General features: G+C 48.6%; 1 long non-coding RNA gene and 1 pseudogene across 2 annotated transcripts; both read left to right on the top strand.

The window, feature by feature from the left end:
• LOC115636545 overlaps positions 1–13,485 on the top strand; it is a 1,011,845-nt pseudogene that overhangs the window by 26,211 nt on the left and 972,149 nt on the right.
• On the top strand, positions 88–6,723 carry LOC115636805. Of its 2 annotated transcripts, none has more exons than XR_003997072.1 (3): positions 88–205; positions 542–793; positions 6,075–6,723. It is a non-coding gene; the product is annotated as an uncharacterized LOC115636805 (long non-coding RNA). The 2 variants fall into 2 exon arrangements; XR_003997071.1 differs by lacking the exon at positions 6,075–6,723 and adding an exon at positions 3,393–3,403 and having other exon boundaries at positions 542–2,298.

Below are 13,485 nucleotides of genomic sequence, written 5' to 3'. Positions count from 1 at the left end.
AGCTCTGCCCTGAGCACACACAGGAGAATCCACACAGGTGAGAAACCATATGGATGCGCTGAGTGTGGGAAAAGCTTTAATCAGAGCTCAGACCTTATCAGACATCAGAGAATCCATACGGGGGAGACACCCTACACATGCTCTGAGTGTGGGAAAAGGTTCAGTCAGAGCTCTGCCCTGAGCACGCACAGGAGAATCCACACAGGTGAGAAACCATATGGATGCGTTGAGTGTGGGAAAAGCTTCAATCAGAGCTCAAACCTTATTGCACATAGAAGAATCCACACCTGTGAGAAACCGTATGGATGCTCTGAGTGTGGGAAAAGCTTCAGTCAGAGCTCAGACCTTATCAGACATCAGAGAATCCATACTGGGGAGATGCCCTACACATGCTCTGAATGTGAGAAAAGCTTCAGTCGGCGCTCACGCCTTATCACACATCAGAGAATCCACATAGGAGAGACGCCCTACACATGCTCTGAGTGCGGGAAAAGCTTCAGTCAGAGCTCTGCCCTAAGCGCACACAGGAGAATCCACACAGGAGAGAAACTCTACACATGCTCTGAGTGTGGGAAAAGCTTCAAGCAGAGCCCAAGCCTTATTAGACATCACAAAATCCACCTGAGAGTGAACTGTTATAAATCACTTGACTAGGGCTGGACAAAGATTTTTTTTTTTTGAATCACATTTGCTAATTCCCACATAGTGATTTTTGCACCATCTTCACCGTGGCGCCTCAGCTCCACCAGATCAGTTGCCTGCTTCTGCCTTTTGCAGCTCTCCCTTCTTTGGGGTCAGTCCTATGATCTTTTCTATCAACTCCTGTCCTTTTGAGTCATAGGCATGTGCGTCCCTCCCGCCAGGAATGTTCATCAGCTCCAAGTGGGAGAGAGATTTTGGTCTCAACAAACTACACTGAGGCAAAAACTACCTGTGCCTTCCATCCACTAGGACTGTTCATGGTGTTAGTTGCTCAAGTTAGTGATCTTGGTGTAAAAAGACAATTAGAATTGTAGTGCAGATGCAGCCCAGGTGCAGTGGTTGGCATTAGCTTTCCCCTTGACCTGACCTAACCTAAACTCCATCACTTCCTAGTCTAAATAAACCCTGAGCATTACGGTTATACTGTTCCCCCATTTCAAAGCAATTGTTAGTCATCGAGTTCTCCCTTGGGGAACAAATTATTTCATTCCCAGTTGCTCTGATGTTGCTTCAGGTTGTGCTGGGGAGCAGATATTTTTGCTACTATTTTCCTCACTTAAAATGTATTGAACTATAACAAAGAGCAGGGACAGGGCAGGGATAGGGAAAAATGTCATTTCACCCACTCTAACAACAGACATAGTTAGGGTAAATTAGATGGATTCCCTTTTTCCCCGTCACCATCCCAATCCCCCGGTTGTTTAATTGTTCAGGTCAATATTTTTTCTAAAAGGCTAGGAAGAGGATTCCCTAGTAAATGACTTGTAACTCAGCAAAATACCTATGCATTGGGCTCCCAAAGCAGTTGTGGCCCAGGCTCTGCAGGATATCGCTCCTGAAAGTAGCTCCTTCTTAATCAACTGCATGTTGCCTATTTGGGAAATGCAATCCCTATCTAGGTAGAGATGGGGAAAATGGAAGTGACGTTTCTGTTCAGTTCACCCTGAGATGCTGCAAACGTGTAGAAAATGGAATCTGTGTTGAATGTGATATAGTTGCAAAAAGATACCTATTTTTAATAGAGACCTGACATTTGTTGTCTTACAGGGATACTAAACCACACTTGAATTTAGTCCCTAATTTAAATCTGTGGTACCAGATTAAAAAATCAAAGGGCATATTTGGGGGAGTTATACCTCACTGTCGCTACTGCTGTGTTGTGTGGTTGGTGAAGAATTCTACGCCAGGGACTTGGAGTAATTTTATACTTAAGGTCAAAGATTTGATAAGGACTCAGGTAGAAATTGCAGGAACTTAGTGGCTGATTTTCACCTCAGAGATGGAAGCTATGGTGACCTGTGGCCCAGGTCAACTATTTTTCGAACCCTGCTCCCTAGTTAAGTGGCATTGATCACACTCCTAAAGGATGCCATGATTAAATTGGGAACAACAGTCTTTTACCATTTGTCTCCAAAGTTAGATGAGGCACAGAGAGAAACAGCTGATTCCTTCAGAGCCATTCCATGGCTATGGGTCCCAATCTGGCTGTCTTGTTGGAGAAGAAGCACTTCCATGCTGGGCAAATGATGGTAGCCAATGAGGGAATGTATCAGATTCCAAGTTCAGACTGCGGGATAGATGAATGCGGAGTCCAGAGTCTGTAGTTTGGTCTCTTAATTTTGCTATTAAGTCTTATGCATTGATATCACTTCTCCATCTCCTGCTACTCTAAAAGACTAGAAAGAGTGAAAATAGAGCACAGGTGGGTTTTTCTCATAATGCAACCTTCCCATGTAGTGTGAGACCCCTTCCATCCACGCTTACGGGAGAAGTCCCAGGGAGAAATGAAGTCCCAGAAATGGAAGGCTCCTAGGTTATTGTAGAATGTGATTTTACACAAAGCTGACTGAGTGGAAATGGGAATTAAGAGAAAACTGCTCTATAGGTTTCTATTTTGTAATCTTTGAATAAGTTGTTACCAGCGACAATGTAATTAAACATGAATTAGTGTAACATAAGAGACTGATTATGTGATAACTTCCAATGTTCTGATATAATTCTGGTTTTTTTCTAGTTCTCTCCCTGCCCCCTCCTACTATGTAGGAAAAGGTGGATAATCCTGAAATTAAAACCTCACTCAAAAAGAGTTAGAATGGGGGAATACGTGAGAGAAATAGCATGTATAAGAATAGAGACCCAAGATAGACTGTAATTATTTCTATTTCAAATGGAATTTATTTTGATCAATTTTCAAATCTTCTGTTAAGAGGAAAATTACTTGACAAGAGATGTAACCTTTTACCCAGTTAGAGGGTAACAGCCACAGAGTTCCCCAGGTCTCGTTTGCAAAGCAAAGATGTCACATCAGGCAGGAGATGTCAAAATCTAAAATGGTGATGGATGTGTGATGGGAGCTTTTCTGGGTTGGTTTTTTGGTTTGGTTTGTTTTTTTTAATTTAATTCTTGTTTTGTTTTTGCAACCAGTTATTTTTATAGGCGCTGAGGCCCCTTTTCCTTTTGAGCACAGCTGTTTAACCCTCAGGCCTGGCTCTAAGAACAGGAGTACTTGTGGCACCTTAGAGACTAAGAAATTTTTATTTGAGCATAAACTTTCATGGGCTGCAGCCCACTTCTTCAGATGCATAGAATGGAATATATAGCAAGGAGAGATGTATACATACAGAACATGAAAAGGTGGAAGTAGCGATATCAACTCTAAGAGGCTAATTAAGATGAGCTATAATCATCAGGAGAAAAAAACACTTCCGTGGTGATAATCAAGATGGGCCATTGCAGACAGTTGACAAGAGGTGTGAGGATACTTAACATGGGGAAATAGATTCAGTCTGTATAATGACTCAGCCATTCCAAGTCTCTGTTCAAACCTAAATTAATGGTATCTAGTTTGCATATTGATTCAAGTTTAGCAGTTTCTCATTGGAGTCTGTTTTTGAAGCTTTTCTGTTGCAAAATTGCCACCTTTAAGTCTGTTACTGAGCGATAAGAGAGGCTGAAGTGTTCTCTTACTGGTTTTTTAATGTTATGATTCCTGATGTCAGATTTGTGTCCATTTATTCTTTTGCGTAGAGACTGTCCAGTTTGGCCAATATACATGGCAGAGGGGCATTGTTGGCACATGATGGCATATATCACAGTGATAGATGTGCAGGTTAACGAGCCCCTGATGGCGTGGCTGATGTAATTAGGTCCTATGATGGTGTCACTTGAATAGATCTGTGGAAAGAATTGGCATTGGGCATTGTTGCAAGGATAGGTTCCTGGGTTAGTGTTTTTGTTGTGTGGTGTATGGTTGCTGGTGAATATTTGGTTCAGGTTGGGGGCTATCTGTAAGCGAGGACTGGTCTGTCTCCCATGATCTGAGGAAGCCTCCTCAGAACTGGCCTTGTGTTTCTTTCATGTTTGACATCTTTGGGGTTCACACGTCCAGACTACATGCGGTTCACAGCAACAGATACTTTGAGAAACCTGCTGGGTTAAGCAGGCCTTTTCCAAACTGACACTGGCCCAAAGTCTGCCTCAATTCAGCTGGATTGGGACACATCTATATCAAAGGAGTGGTTCACACCTGATTTGCCCAGAAATAGGATAAGTAGGAATCGACAACAATGAAGTTAAAGGTAAGAGTGAAAGACCCTCGCCGTGCAGGTCAACAGGCCTGTTCTGTTCATTCCCTTTGACGCATCTAGCTCTGGTCACTCTCAGGCAGCACACTGGGCAAGATGGACCATTGGTCTGATCCAGTGTGACAGTCTTGGGTTCTTAGTTAAGCCATCTATGGCCTTGTCTACACTGGCAAGTTTCTGCTCAGGAAAGCAGCTTTCTGTCGTGTAACTCACGAGGTGTGCACACTGCCAAGCCACTTAGTGCGCAGAAACTGCACAGTTGTAGGTCTTTTAAAAAAAACAAAAAACCACCACCCCAATGAGAGTTGTACATCTTTCTGCACTGGGGCTACAGCTCCACGGTGCTAGTGTAGACACCCTGGTAGATTACAGCGCTGTGATTGGCCTCCGGGAGATGTCCCACAATCCCTGTTCTCATTTCTCTGGTTATTAGTTTGAACTCTACTGCACTGCCCTCAGGTGACCAACCGAGAACCCCACCCCTTAAATTACTTGGGAATTTTGAAAATTCCCTTCCTGTTTGCTTGGTGATGCATGCAGTGGTCTAAGTGCATCTTTCGATGTGACCACGCCTGCTCCATGGACCGGGTGATACCCCGCTTGGAGCAATACTCAGCTGCTGAACCTCATCAGCATTTGGGGAGAGGAGCCTGTCCAGTCTCAGCTGTGCTCCAGCCATAGGAATTATGATACCTATAGACAGATTTCACTTTGCATGAGAGAAAGGGGCCATGGCCAGGACACTGCAGTGTAGGGTCAAAGTGAAGGATCTGTGGAATGCCTACCACAAGGTGCGGGAGGCAAAACGCCACTCTGGTGCTGCACTCACAAGCTCCCATTTCTACAAAGAGCTGAATGTGGTAGTCCATGGTGAACCCACCTCCACTGGTAAGTCCACTGTGAGTACTTCAGTGGCTCACGTGCTGGTTAAGAGTGGACCGAGCCAGGAAGAGTAAATCTTGGACTATGACGTGAAGGTGGAGGAGGACTTAGAGGTCAGAGATGCACGCAGCCTGGCGTTTTTATCTACTCCAGAGGAGATTAGCCAGTCACAGGTGTCAAAGCTTTGCAAAGCGCAGGAGAGGAGGCCCATGGTAAGTGGCTTTGATCTGGGGAATCAATGAAGCGAGTTGTTGGGGGCAGGAGGGTTGCAGAAAGCAGGCTTGTGTCTGTATGATGTGCGCACCACCACATGCCTAGTCTGAGCAGTGGAACAGGGTATTGATTGACTCCCTCACTTCATGGGAATCTGCCCCAGATATCTCCATGAAACTCTTATGGAGATACTGGGCAATCCGCTGCTGCAGGATCTTTGGCAGAATTGCTTTGTTTCTTGCCCCATTAAGGGTAATTTTCCAATGCCACTCTGGTGTCACCGAGGGGGCCAGGGGGCAGAGACCATTGCTGCACACAGGTGAGCCACATAAGAGCCAGGGCAAACACCGCAATTTTGGAGAAGACCCTCCCTTGATTCCCTGCTCACCCTCAGCAGCAAGATATCTTTCATAATGAAAACAGCCTGTGGAAAATATAGGCACACAAATGATGATATGCCCCCTCCCTGTCTCTCCCCAAGAGCCACATGCCTACTGTACAGTATGGTCCTGGACAGTAATTTCTCCTGCCCCTGCTTTTACAATTTTGGAGGTCTTGTGGCTCTTGTGTGCTTGGCTAGGGACAGCCAGTTAGTGACAGGTATGTGAACAGTGGCTGTGTTTAAATCACTGTATCAGTGGTCTGTGTGCTGCAAACACTGCTTCTGTAACATGTTGCATTTTGTCCTCACAGATATGACCTCGAGAGCCCAGCCTCCCTCTTCTTGTTATTGGCGGCTGAACGGCTGTTCAGAATTAGAAAGTGGCCATGAAGAACTAAAGAGAACTTTCTGCATGATGTCATTAGGCACTCCATGGCCAAAAGACAAGAACTGAAAGAGTGGTGGGACAGCGAGAAGTGGGACTGAAAGGAGAACGCGGTGCGCCAGAACGAAGCCATGTAGCGGCTCTTAAACATTATGGAGCGCCAAGCAGACACGGTCCAGTTGCTTCCAACCCCTCAAACCAAGTGGCTCCGTGCCCATCCTCCCCTGCAGCTGCGGTCGCAAAACTCTCTCATATGCCCCCTCTGACACCACCAAACATACTCTTATCAACCTCCTGGCTCCAGTCTATACCCACTGCATTCCACTCCTGCCCCATCACAGTCCTGCCCTGTGGTCTCCCAGTACACGCTGCACTCCACACCTGTCCCTCTGCAGTTTATTCCTGCTGAAGTACAGTACCTGCTGCACTGTACTCCAAAGGATAAGGTTGAATATAATACCTGGACATACACAAATCTTCAACCATCCTGGACCTCACCTCCTCATGGGACCTTCCCTTTCACCATCCCCCCACAGTGCTGATGTGTTTTTCTTTTTTGTTTCTCTCTCTCTCCTCTGGTGGTTGCTTTTGCATAAAAGAATAGTTTTGGTTTGAAAGCAATCTTGATTCCATTAATTGAAAACAAATAGAACGCTGCCGAGCAGCAGGCAATTTTCTTAAGCCTTCATAGTGCATTGTCTGCACCACTCACAATCACCTCCCAGCATTACAAGCACTACGCTCCCATGCATAGCAACAAATATTGTAGCTTTCAGCTTCAGATTGCTGCCTTAAGGCAACCCTGATCCTTATAGCCCTGCTGTGCACCCCTCTAATAGCCCTGGTCTGTGGCTGTTCAAATTCAGCATCCAGGTGCTGATGCTCAGTGGTCCAGCCCTGAGTGAAGCTTTCACCCTTCCCTTCACAAATGTTATGGAGTGTGCAGCACGTGGCTATAAGCATAGGAATATTGTCATCGGCCAGGTCCAGCCTTCCATCTAGGCAGCGCTAGCCGGCCTTTAAATGGCTAAAAGCACACTCAACTGTCATTTTGCACTTGCTCAGCCTGGTGTTGAACTTCTCTTTGCTGCTGTCAAGGTGCCCCATGTATGGCTTCATAAGTCACAGCATTAAGGGGTAGGCAGGGTCTCCCAGGATCACAATGGGCATTTCGACTTCCCCTATGGTGATCTTCTGCTCTGGGAAGAAAGTCCCTGCTTGCAGCTTCCTGAACAGGCCAGTGTTCTGAAAGGTGCATGCGTCATGCCCCTTTTTGGACTAGCCTGCATTAATGTCTGTAAAATGCTCATGTTGATCCACAAGTGCCTGGAGAACCATTGAAAAATATCCTCTGTGATTAATGTATTTGCTGGCTAGGTAGTCTGGTGCCAAAATTAGAATAGATGTGTGATCTATCACCCAACGCAGTTAGGGAAGCCCATTTGTGCAAACCCATCCACAAGGGCAACGACGTTGCCCAGAATCAGGGTCTTTCAGAGCAGGATGCAATTAATGCCCTGCACACTTTTGTCAACATGCATCCCACTGTTGACTTTCCCACTCCAAACTGGTTAGCGACTGATTGGTAGCAGTCTGGAGTAGCCAGCCTCCACCGTGCAATTGCCATGTGCTTCTCCAACAACAGGGCTGCTCTCATTCTCGTGTCCTTCTGCTGCAGGGCTGGGGCGAGCTCATCACACAGTCTCATGAATGTGGCTTTCCTCATCCAAAAGCTCTGCAGCCACTGCTCGTCATCTCAAATGTGCATGACGATTGATCCCACCACTCAGTAGTTTCCTGAGCCCCAAAGCAGCGTTCCGCTATGGTCAGCACCTCCGTGAATGCCACAAGCAATCTCGTGTTATAGCTACTACACATGATGAGATCAATGTCAAACTCCTCTTACCTTTGTAGTTTAAGGAATAACTCCACTGCCATTCATGATGTGTTATTGGTCAACAGTGCTGGATCCATTCCTGCTGCCTGAAGACCTGTCCCTGTCCCAGAGGGAGGGGGTCATCTGCGAGGGGCCTGGAACACTAACCTATCAGTTCCTAACTCCCAAACTTTCAGCAACTCTGTTATCAGTGCCTGTGAGTGTAATTTAAACCGTAAAAACAATCATACTGGGCTAGACCATACTCTGGACTTTGGGTCTGGAAAAGAGCTGGCACAATCCATAGACCAGGTTGTTATATAAAATGCACATGGATTTTAACCCTTCACATCCAGTAATGGCAAAGTTCTTGGTTCAGCCTTATAGCAGTGGTGGAATAAACTCCAGGTTCAAATCAAGTCTCTGGAGTCCATCCACAGCTGGGATGGGTCATTCAGTCCTTTGTATAGAGCTTCAGTTTGTAGCAAAGTCCCTCCAGAGGTATGAAGCAGGGATGGTGATGAAGCATCAGCCTTTTATAGACGCTTGCCATGTGGTCTTTGCTTTCTTTGTCCCAAGGACACTCTATCCAGCACATGGCATAGAAAAAACTTAGAGTTCTATCCATAGGCAGGTCCCTGCATAGCTTGCTGAGTCACAAGGCGTATCTGCCTTCTCTCAGTGGGTCGATTGTATAGCTGATGGTCCTTAATGGGCCATCAAGTAGGCTAGGCAGAACTGACACCAATTTGTCTGGCTGCGGTGTTCCACGGAAGCATAGCACAGGTTTGAAATACGGACAGCATAGAACCAATATTCATAATATCAACTACAAAAATGATACACATCTAGAGAGAGTATAATTATAATTAGCCAATCAGAACCTCTCCATAGACCCCTTACACAACAACCTTTCTACAATATTGGCTGCAAATATAGAACAGTGGTCGCAACGGTGATCTATACAGTTACAGATTATGTCAATAACGTCACAGGAGATGACACGGCATCAGTGAGACTGATATTGGAATAGCCTCCAGTTTTGGAGTCCTCATTTGAAGAAGATGTTGCGAAATTGAAGATGGGGAAACAAAGAGCCACCAAATGTTCTGAGGGCTGGAGAAAAATGCCTTCTAGTGAGCTATTGAAAGAGCTCAACCTGTTTAGCTTATCAAAAGAAGATTGAAAGGTGACTTCACTGAAGTGTTGAAGTGCCTTAATGGAGAGAATATACTGGGTTTTAAAGGGCTCTTTAATCTAGCAGAGAAAGGCATAGCAAGACCCAATGGCTGGAAGCTGTAAAGAGACAAATTCCTATTACAACTAAGGCATAAATATTCAACAGCAAGGATTATTCACCGCCAGAACAAGCTACCAAGGAAACTGGTAGATTCTCCATCTCTTCGTGTCATTTAATGAAGACTAGATGCCTTTCTGGAATGTGTTTTCTCCCAAAGTAGCTCTTGTGTCATAGAGGAGGCCTGTGATATGCAGATGGTCAGATTAGATGCTCTTACGGTCTCTTCTGGCCATAAAGTCAACTAATTTCTGAAAAACTGAGTGTAGCATTGGGAGCAGCGTCTGATGTTTTCCTCTCTAGCCAGCTTGCTTCCTAGAACGAACGCTCCTGAGTGAGGTGATCCACAGTGAGTAGCTCAAACTTCCAAAGTGTCAGGAAGGACATTGGCACAGCAAGGGAGGGGTGTGGCAGTGACATCACAAAGGCCTTTTGCAGGACCTGAGACTATTGGTGAAAGGTGATGGGAAGGTGGTGACATCACAGAGAGATGCTGACATCAGCCAGGCAGGAGAGGGGCGAGGGGCCAGGGAAACCTCAGAGACCCCTGTGGCTTTGCTTTAGCAAGTCTCCTTCTCCAGATCTCTCTTTGACGACTGAGAGAGTATTCGGGTTCAAGTACGTGAGCGCCAGGAGGAACCTCTTTCGAGTTTTCTCCTTCCCTTTTAGTGATTTTACTAGAAAACAGCCGTCCCTGTTTAGAAGGTAAGAGCCTCCCTCGAGGTTTGAAACCAGTTCAGTCTGATCCATCTGAGGTGAGTTGAATTCTAGGCATGGAAAACACGAGCTTAAGGAGGTAGAATTTTATTGCGCACCTAGGATTTTATCCCTTAGAATCACTGGGGACATTAGGGTTTGTCCTTTTTGTTTCACCTTTTCATCCATCCATCCATCCATCCCTCCTTTCTCTTCTTTTCTTGCTTCTTTTGTCCTTTCTCCTGTTCCCCTCCCAACAACAGGAGGTGTGTGTCTGTGTATTGTAGGGGAGTGCTCTGCACCTCCCACTGTGGGAGGTCCATCCAAAAATGTGGGGCTGCAATAGTGCTCGGGCTGTGATCCCCACCGGTGACCTGGGCCATTCTTTGGGCTCTCTGGTGAGAACCCTCAGCCTCCCATCCTCAGTATCTACCCTGATTGGCAGAACAGGGGGTTACTGACAGGAAGGAGACTCAGGTCCTTGTTGTTCTCTTTTAAGACCAAGTAAATAAGTCATAACCAGTTATATGTTTGATTAATTTTGCTGCTTCTCTGTATTAATGGTCTCTGAGCAGTTCATGTTTCTCTCTAACATTGCAGTTCTCCTCAAATACTTGCTGAATAATTACTGTTCACTGTTGTTGGTCTGGAGCTCATCTGAGAGCACTTTATTCAGGTCATTCAATGTATGAAATTCAAGATCCGATGGTTAGTTTGAAAATCAGGGCTCTTGGATCCTATTCCCAACTCTGCCACTGACTGGCTGTGTGACCTAAGACAAGTAAATTCTCCTTTCTCAGCCTTAACTTCTCCCTCTTTCAAATAGGGATAATAATGATCCACTCCTACCTACCTCATGGTGCGTGGAGGCAGGGCCAGCTCTAGGTGTTTTGCTGCCCTAAGCAAAAAACAATTTTGGCTACCCCCACCCCAGCACTGGGCTCCCCCTGCACACACCCTTGCTGCCTGAGCCCTAGGCTCTCCTCCCCACCTCCCTGCCACCCCTGCTCTGGGCTCACCCCCACACACACCTCATGCTGCCCCAGCCCTGGGCTTTCCCCCCCCACCACTTGCACCCCCTGCCGCCCCAGCTCTAGGCCTTCCACAGCCCCCTGCCATCCCAGCTCTGGGCTTTCCCCCTCCACCCCCCTGGGCTCCCACACACACACCCCATGCTGCCCTAGCTCTGGGCTCCCCCGTCTCCACCAGTGCTCCCCCACTCACACACCCTCTGCCACCCCAGCCCTGGGCTCTGTCCCCTCCAGCTGCACCCAGGGCTGGTCCAAGGAACTTTCGCACCCTAGGCAAAACTTCCACCTTGCACCCCACCCCTCAGCCTTGTGGCAGCTCCCCGCTCCCCTGTGCCCTGAGGCACCCCCCACCGCGGCAGCTCCCTCCCTCCTGGGGAGCCATACGGCACCTCCCCAACCCAGCTCATCTCTGCTTCACCTCCTCCCCGAGCATGCCGCCCCCTGCTCTAATTCTCCTCCTCTCCCAGGCTTGCGGCTCCAAACATCTTATTGGCGCTGCAAGCCTGGGAGGCAGGAGAAGTGGAGCAGCAACCATGTGCTCAGGGAGGAACTGCTGTTAAAAAAAAAATTGGGGGCACCGCTTTTTGGTGCCCTCAAATCTTGGAGCCCTAGGCAACTGCCTAGTTCACCTCAATGGTAGCACTGGCCCTGCCTGCACTCCCCTGCCGTCCCAGCCCTGGGCACTCCCCCACACACATCCTGTGCTGCCCCAGCTCTGGGCTCTCCCCTTCCCCACCAACAGTGCTCCGTCACCCACACACACCCTGCTACTCCAGCCCTGGGCTCTGCCCCCCTCCACCTGCACCCCCTGCTGCCCCAGCCCTGGGCTCCCCCCCCACCTGAACCCTCCTTGTGCCCTAGCCCTGGGCTCCCCCCCCACCTGAACCCTCCTTCTGCCCTAGCCCTGGGTCACTGGTTGGCAGGGAGGAGTCCCAAAGGAACAGGCCTGCCATGATGCAGAAAGACAGTGATCCTGGGACCTCCCATAAGGAAAACATGGAGAACCCCCTCCCAAGGGGGACATCCGGCATCAGGGTCAACTGACCAGCTCGGGTGGACCAATGGGACATGGGCTGCTATCACTGTGGCCAAAAAGGCCACATACGGACCCCGTGCCCCAGGCTCAGGTACAGACCAAGTAGACTGGACCCACGGAGGGTTAACTGGTTAGTGGCGCAGCTGGACAAGGGGCAGGCTTCCCAGGCAAGGGGGCTGGCAGCTTATCAACTGTTCAGGAAGGAGGAGGGCCCCAAGCCAACTCCTCTGCAGAGCTGGATGCTCCGGACATCAGGTTTTCTGTTTACAGGGTGGGCGCAGGGCTGTCCCTGCGGAGCGAGTGCCTTATACCCCTGGAGGTGGATGAGAGGAAAGTCTATGGATACTGGGAGATGGGCGCTGAGGTAACGCTGGCCCGGCCAGAGGTGGCAGCTCCAGATCAGGTGATGCCCAACACCTATTGAACCCTGACGGGGGTGGGCAGGAGCCCATTTAAGGTACCTGTAGCAAGAATACACTTGGAATGGGGGGACAAGGAGGGCCCCAAGAAAGTGGGGGTGCACCCCATTTACCCACTAAGGTGTTAATGGGGGGGGACATGGAGAACTGGCCAAGCAACCCCCAGGGTGCCCTGCTCATGACCTGTAGCCCAAGCCTCCACGGGACACTGCACCCTGACCTCAGGAAGGGTACCTTGCCCGAGGAGCAGAACCCTACCCTGGTGGGGAGGGAATGACCAGGGACACAGCTCAAGGAGGCTGCAGCTTCAGACCCAGCTGGTGAGCGAGAGCAGGTGTCCATCCCTGCCCCAGCTGCTGAGTTCCAGGCCGAGTTGCAGAAAGATCCCTCCTTGCAGAAGATAAGGGACCTGGCTGACCTCAGTGTGGTACAGACCATGGGGAGAGATTGCCGGAAAAGGTTCCTGTGGGAAAAGGAGTACCTGTACTGAGAATGGACTCCCCTAGGGAAAATGGAGTCAGGGGGGATCAGGAGGCAGCTGGTGGTACCCCGGAAATATCGCCACCAGCTGCTGTGCCAGGCCCATCACATCCCCCTCTCAGGGCACCAGGAAACCTGGCGTACCCAGCAGAGGCTGCTACAGAACTTTTACTGGCCTGGGGTCTTTACTAATGTCTGGCAGTACTGCCCATCCTGTGACCTCTGCCAGAGGGTGAGGAAGGCCCAGGACAAGGGTAAAACGGCTGTAGGACCCTTACCCATCATAGAGAAGCCTTTCCAGAGGGTGGCCAAGGTCAAAAGGGGGGCTCTGAACCAAGAGAGCTCGAATCACAGCCCTCCAGACTGGATCGCTGGGAAAGGACCCCATCTCAGTTTGAAGCCCAGGGATATTGGGGTGGGGAAAGGGCACGGGCTGCATAAGCCTTTCCACATGCAAACTACAAGTGCCATCGAGCACCCCCTCCTAAAGGCAGGTGTGAAA

This window comes from Gopherus evgoodei, chromosome 1 (assembly GCF_007399415.2).
Source record: "Gopherus evgoodei ecotype Sinaloan lineage chromosome 1, rGopEvg1_v1.p, whole genome shotgun sequence".
Taxonomy (NCBI): Eukaryota; Metazoa; Chordata; order Testudines; family Testudinidae; genus Gopherus; species Gopherus evgoodei.
The sequence above is the reverse complement of the archived record's forward strand: the minus strand, read 5'-3'. Positions and strand labels throughout refer to the sequence as shown.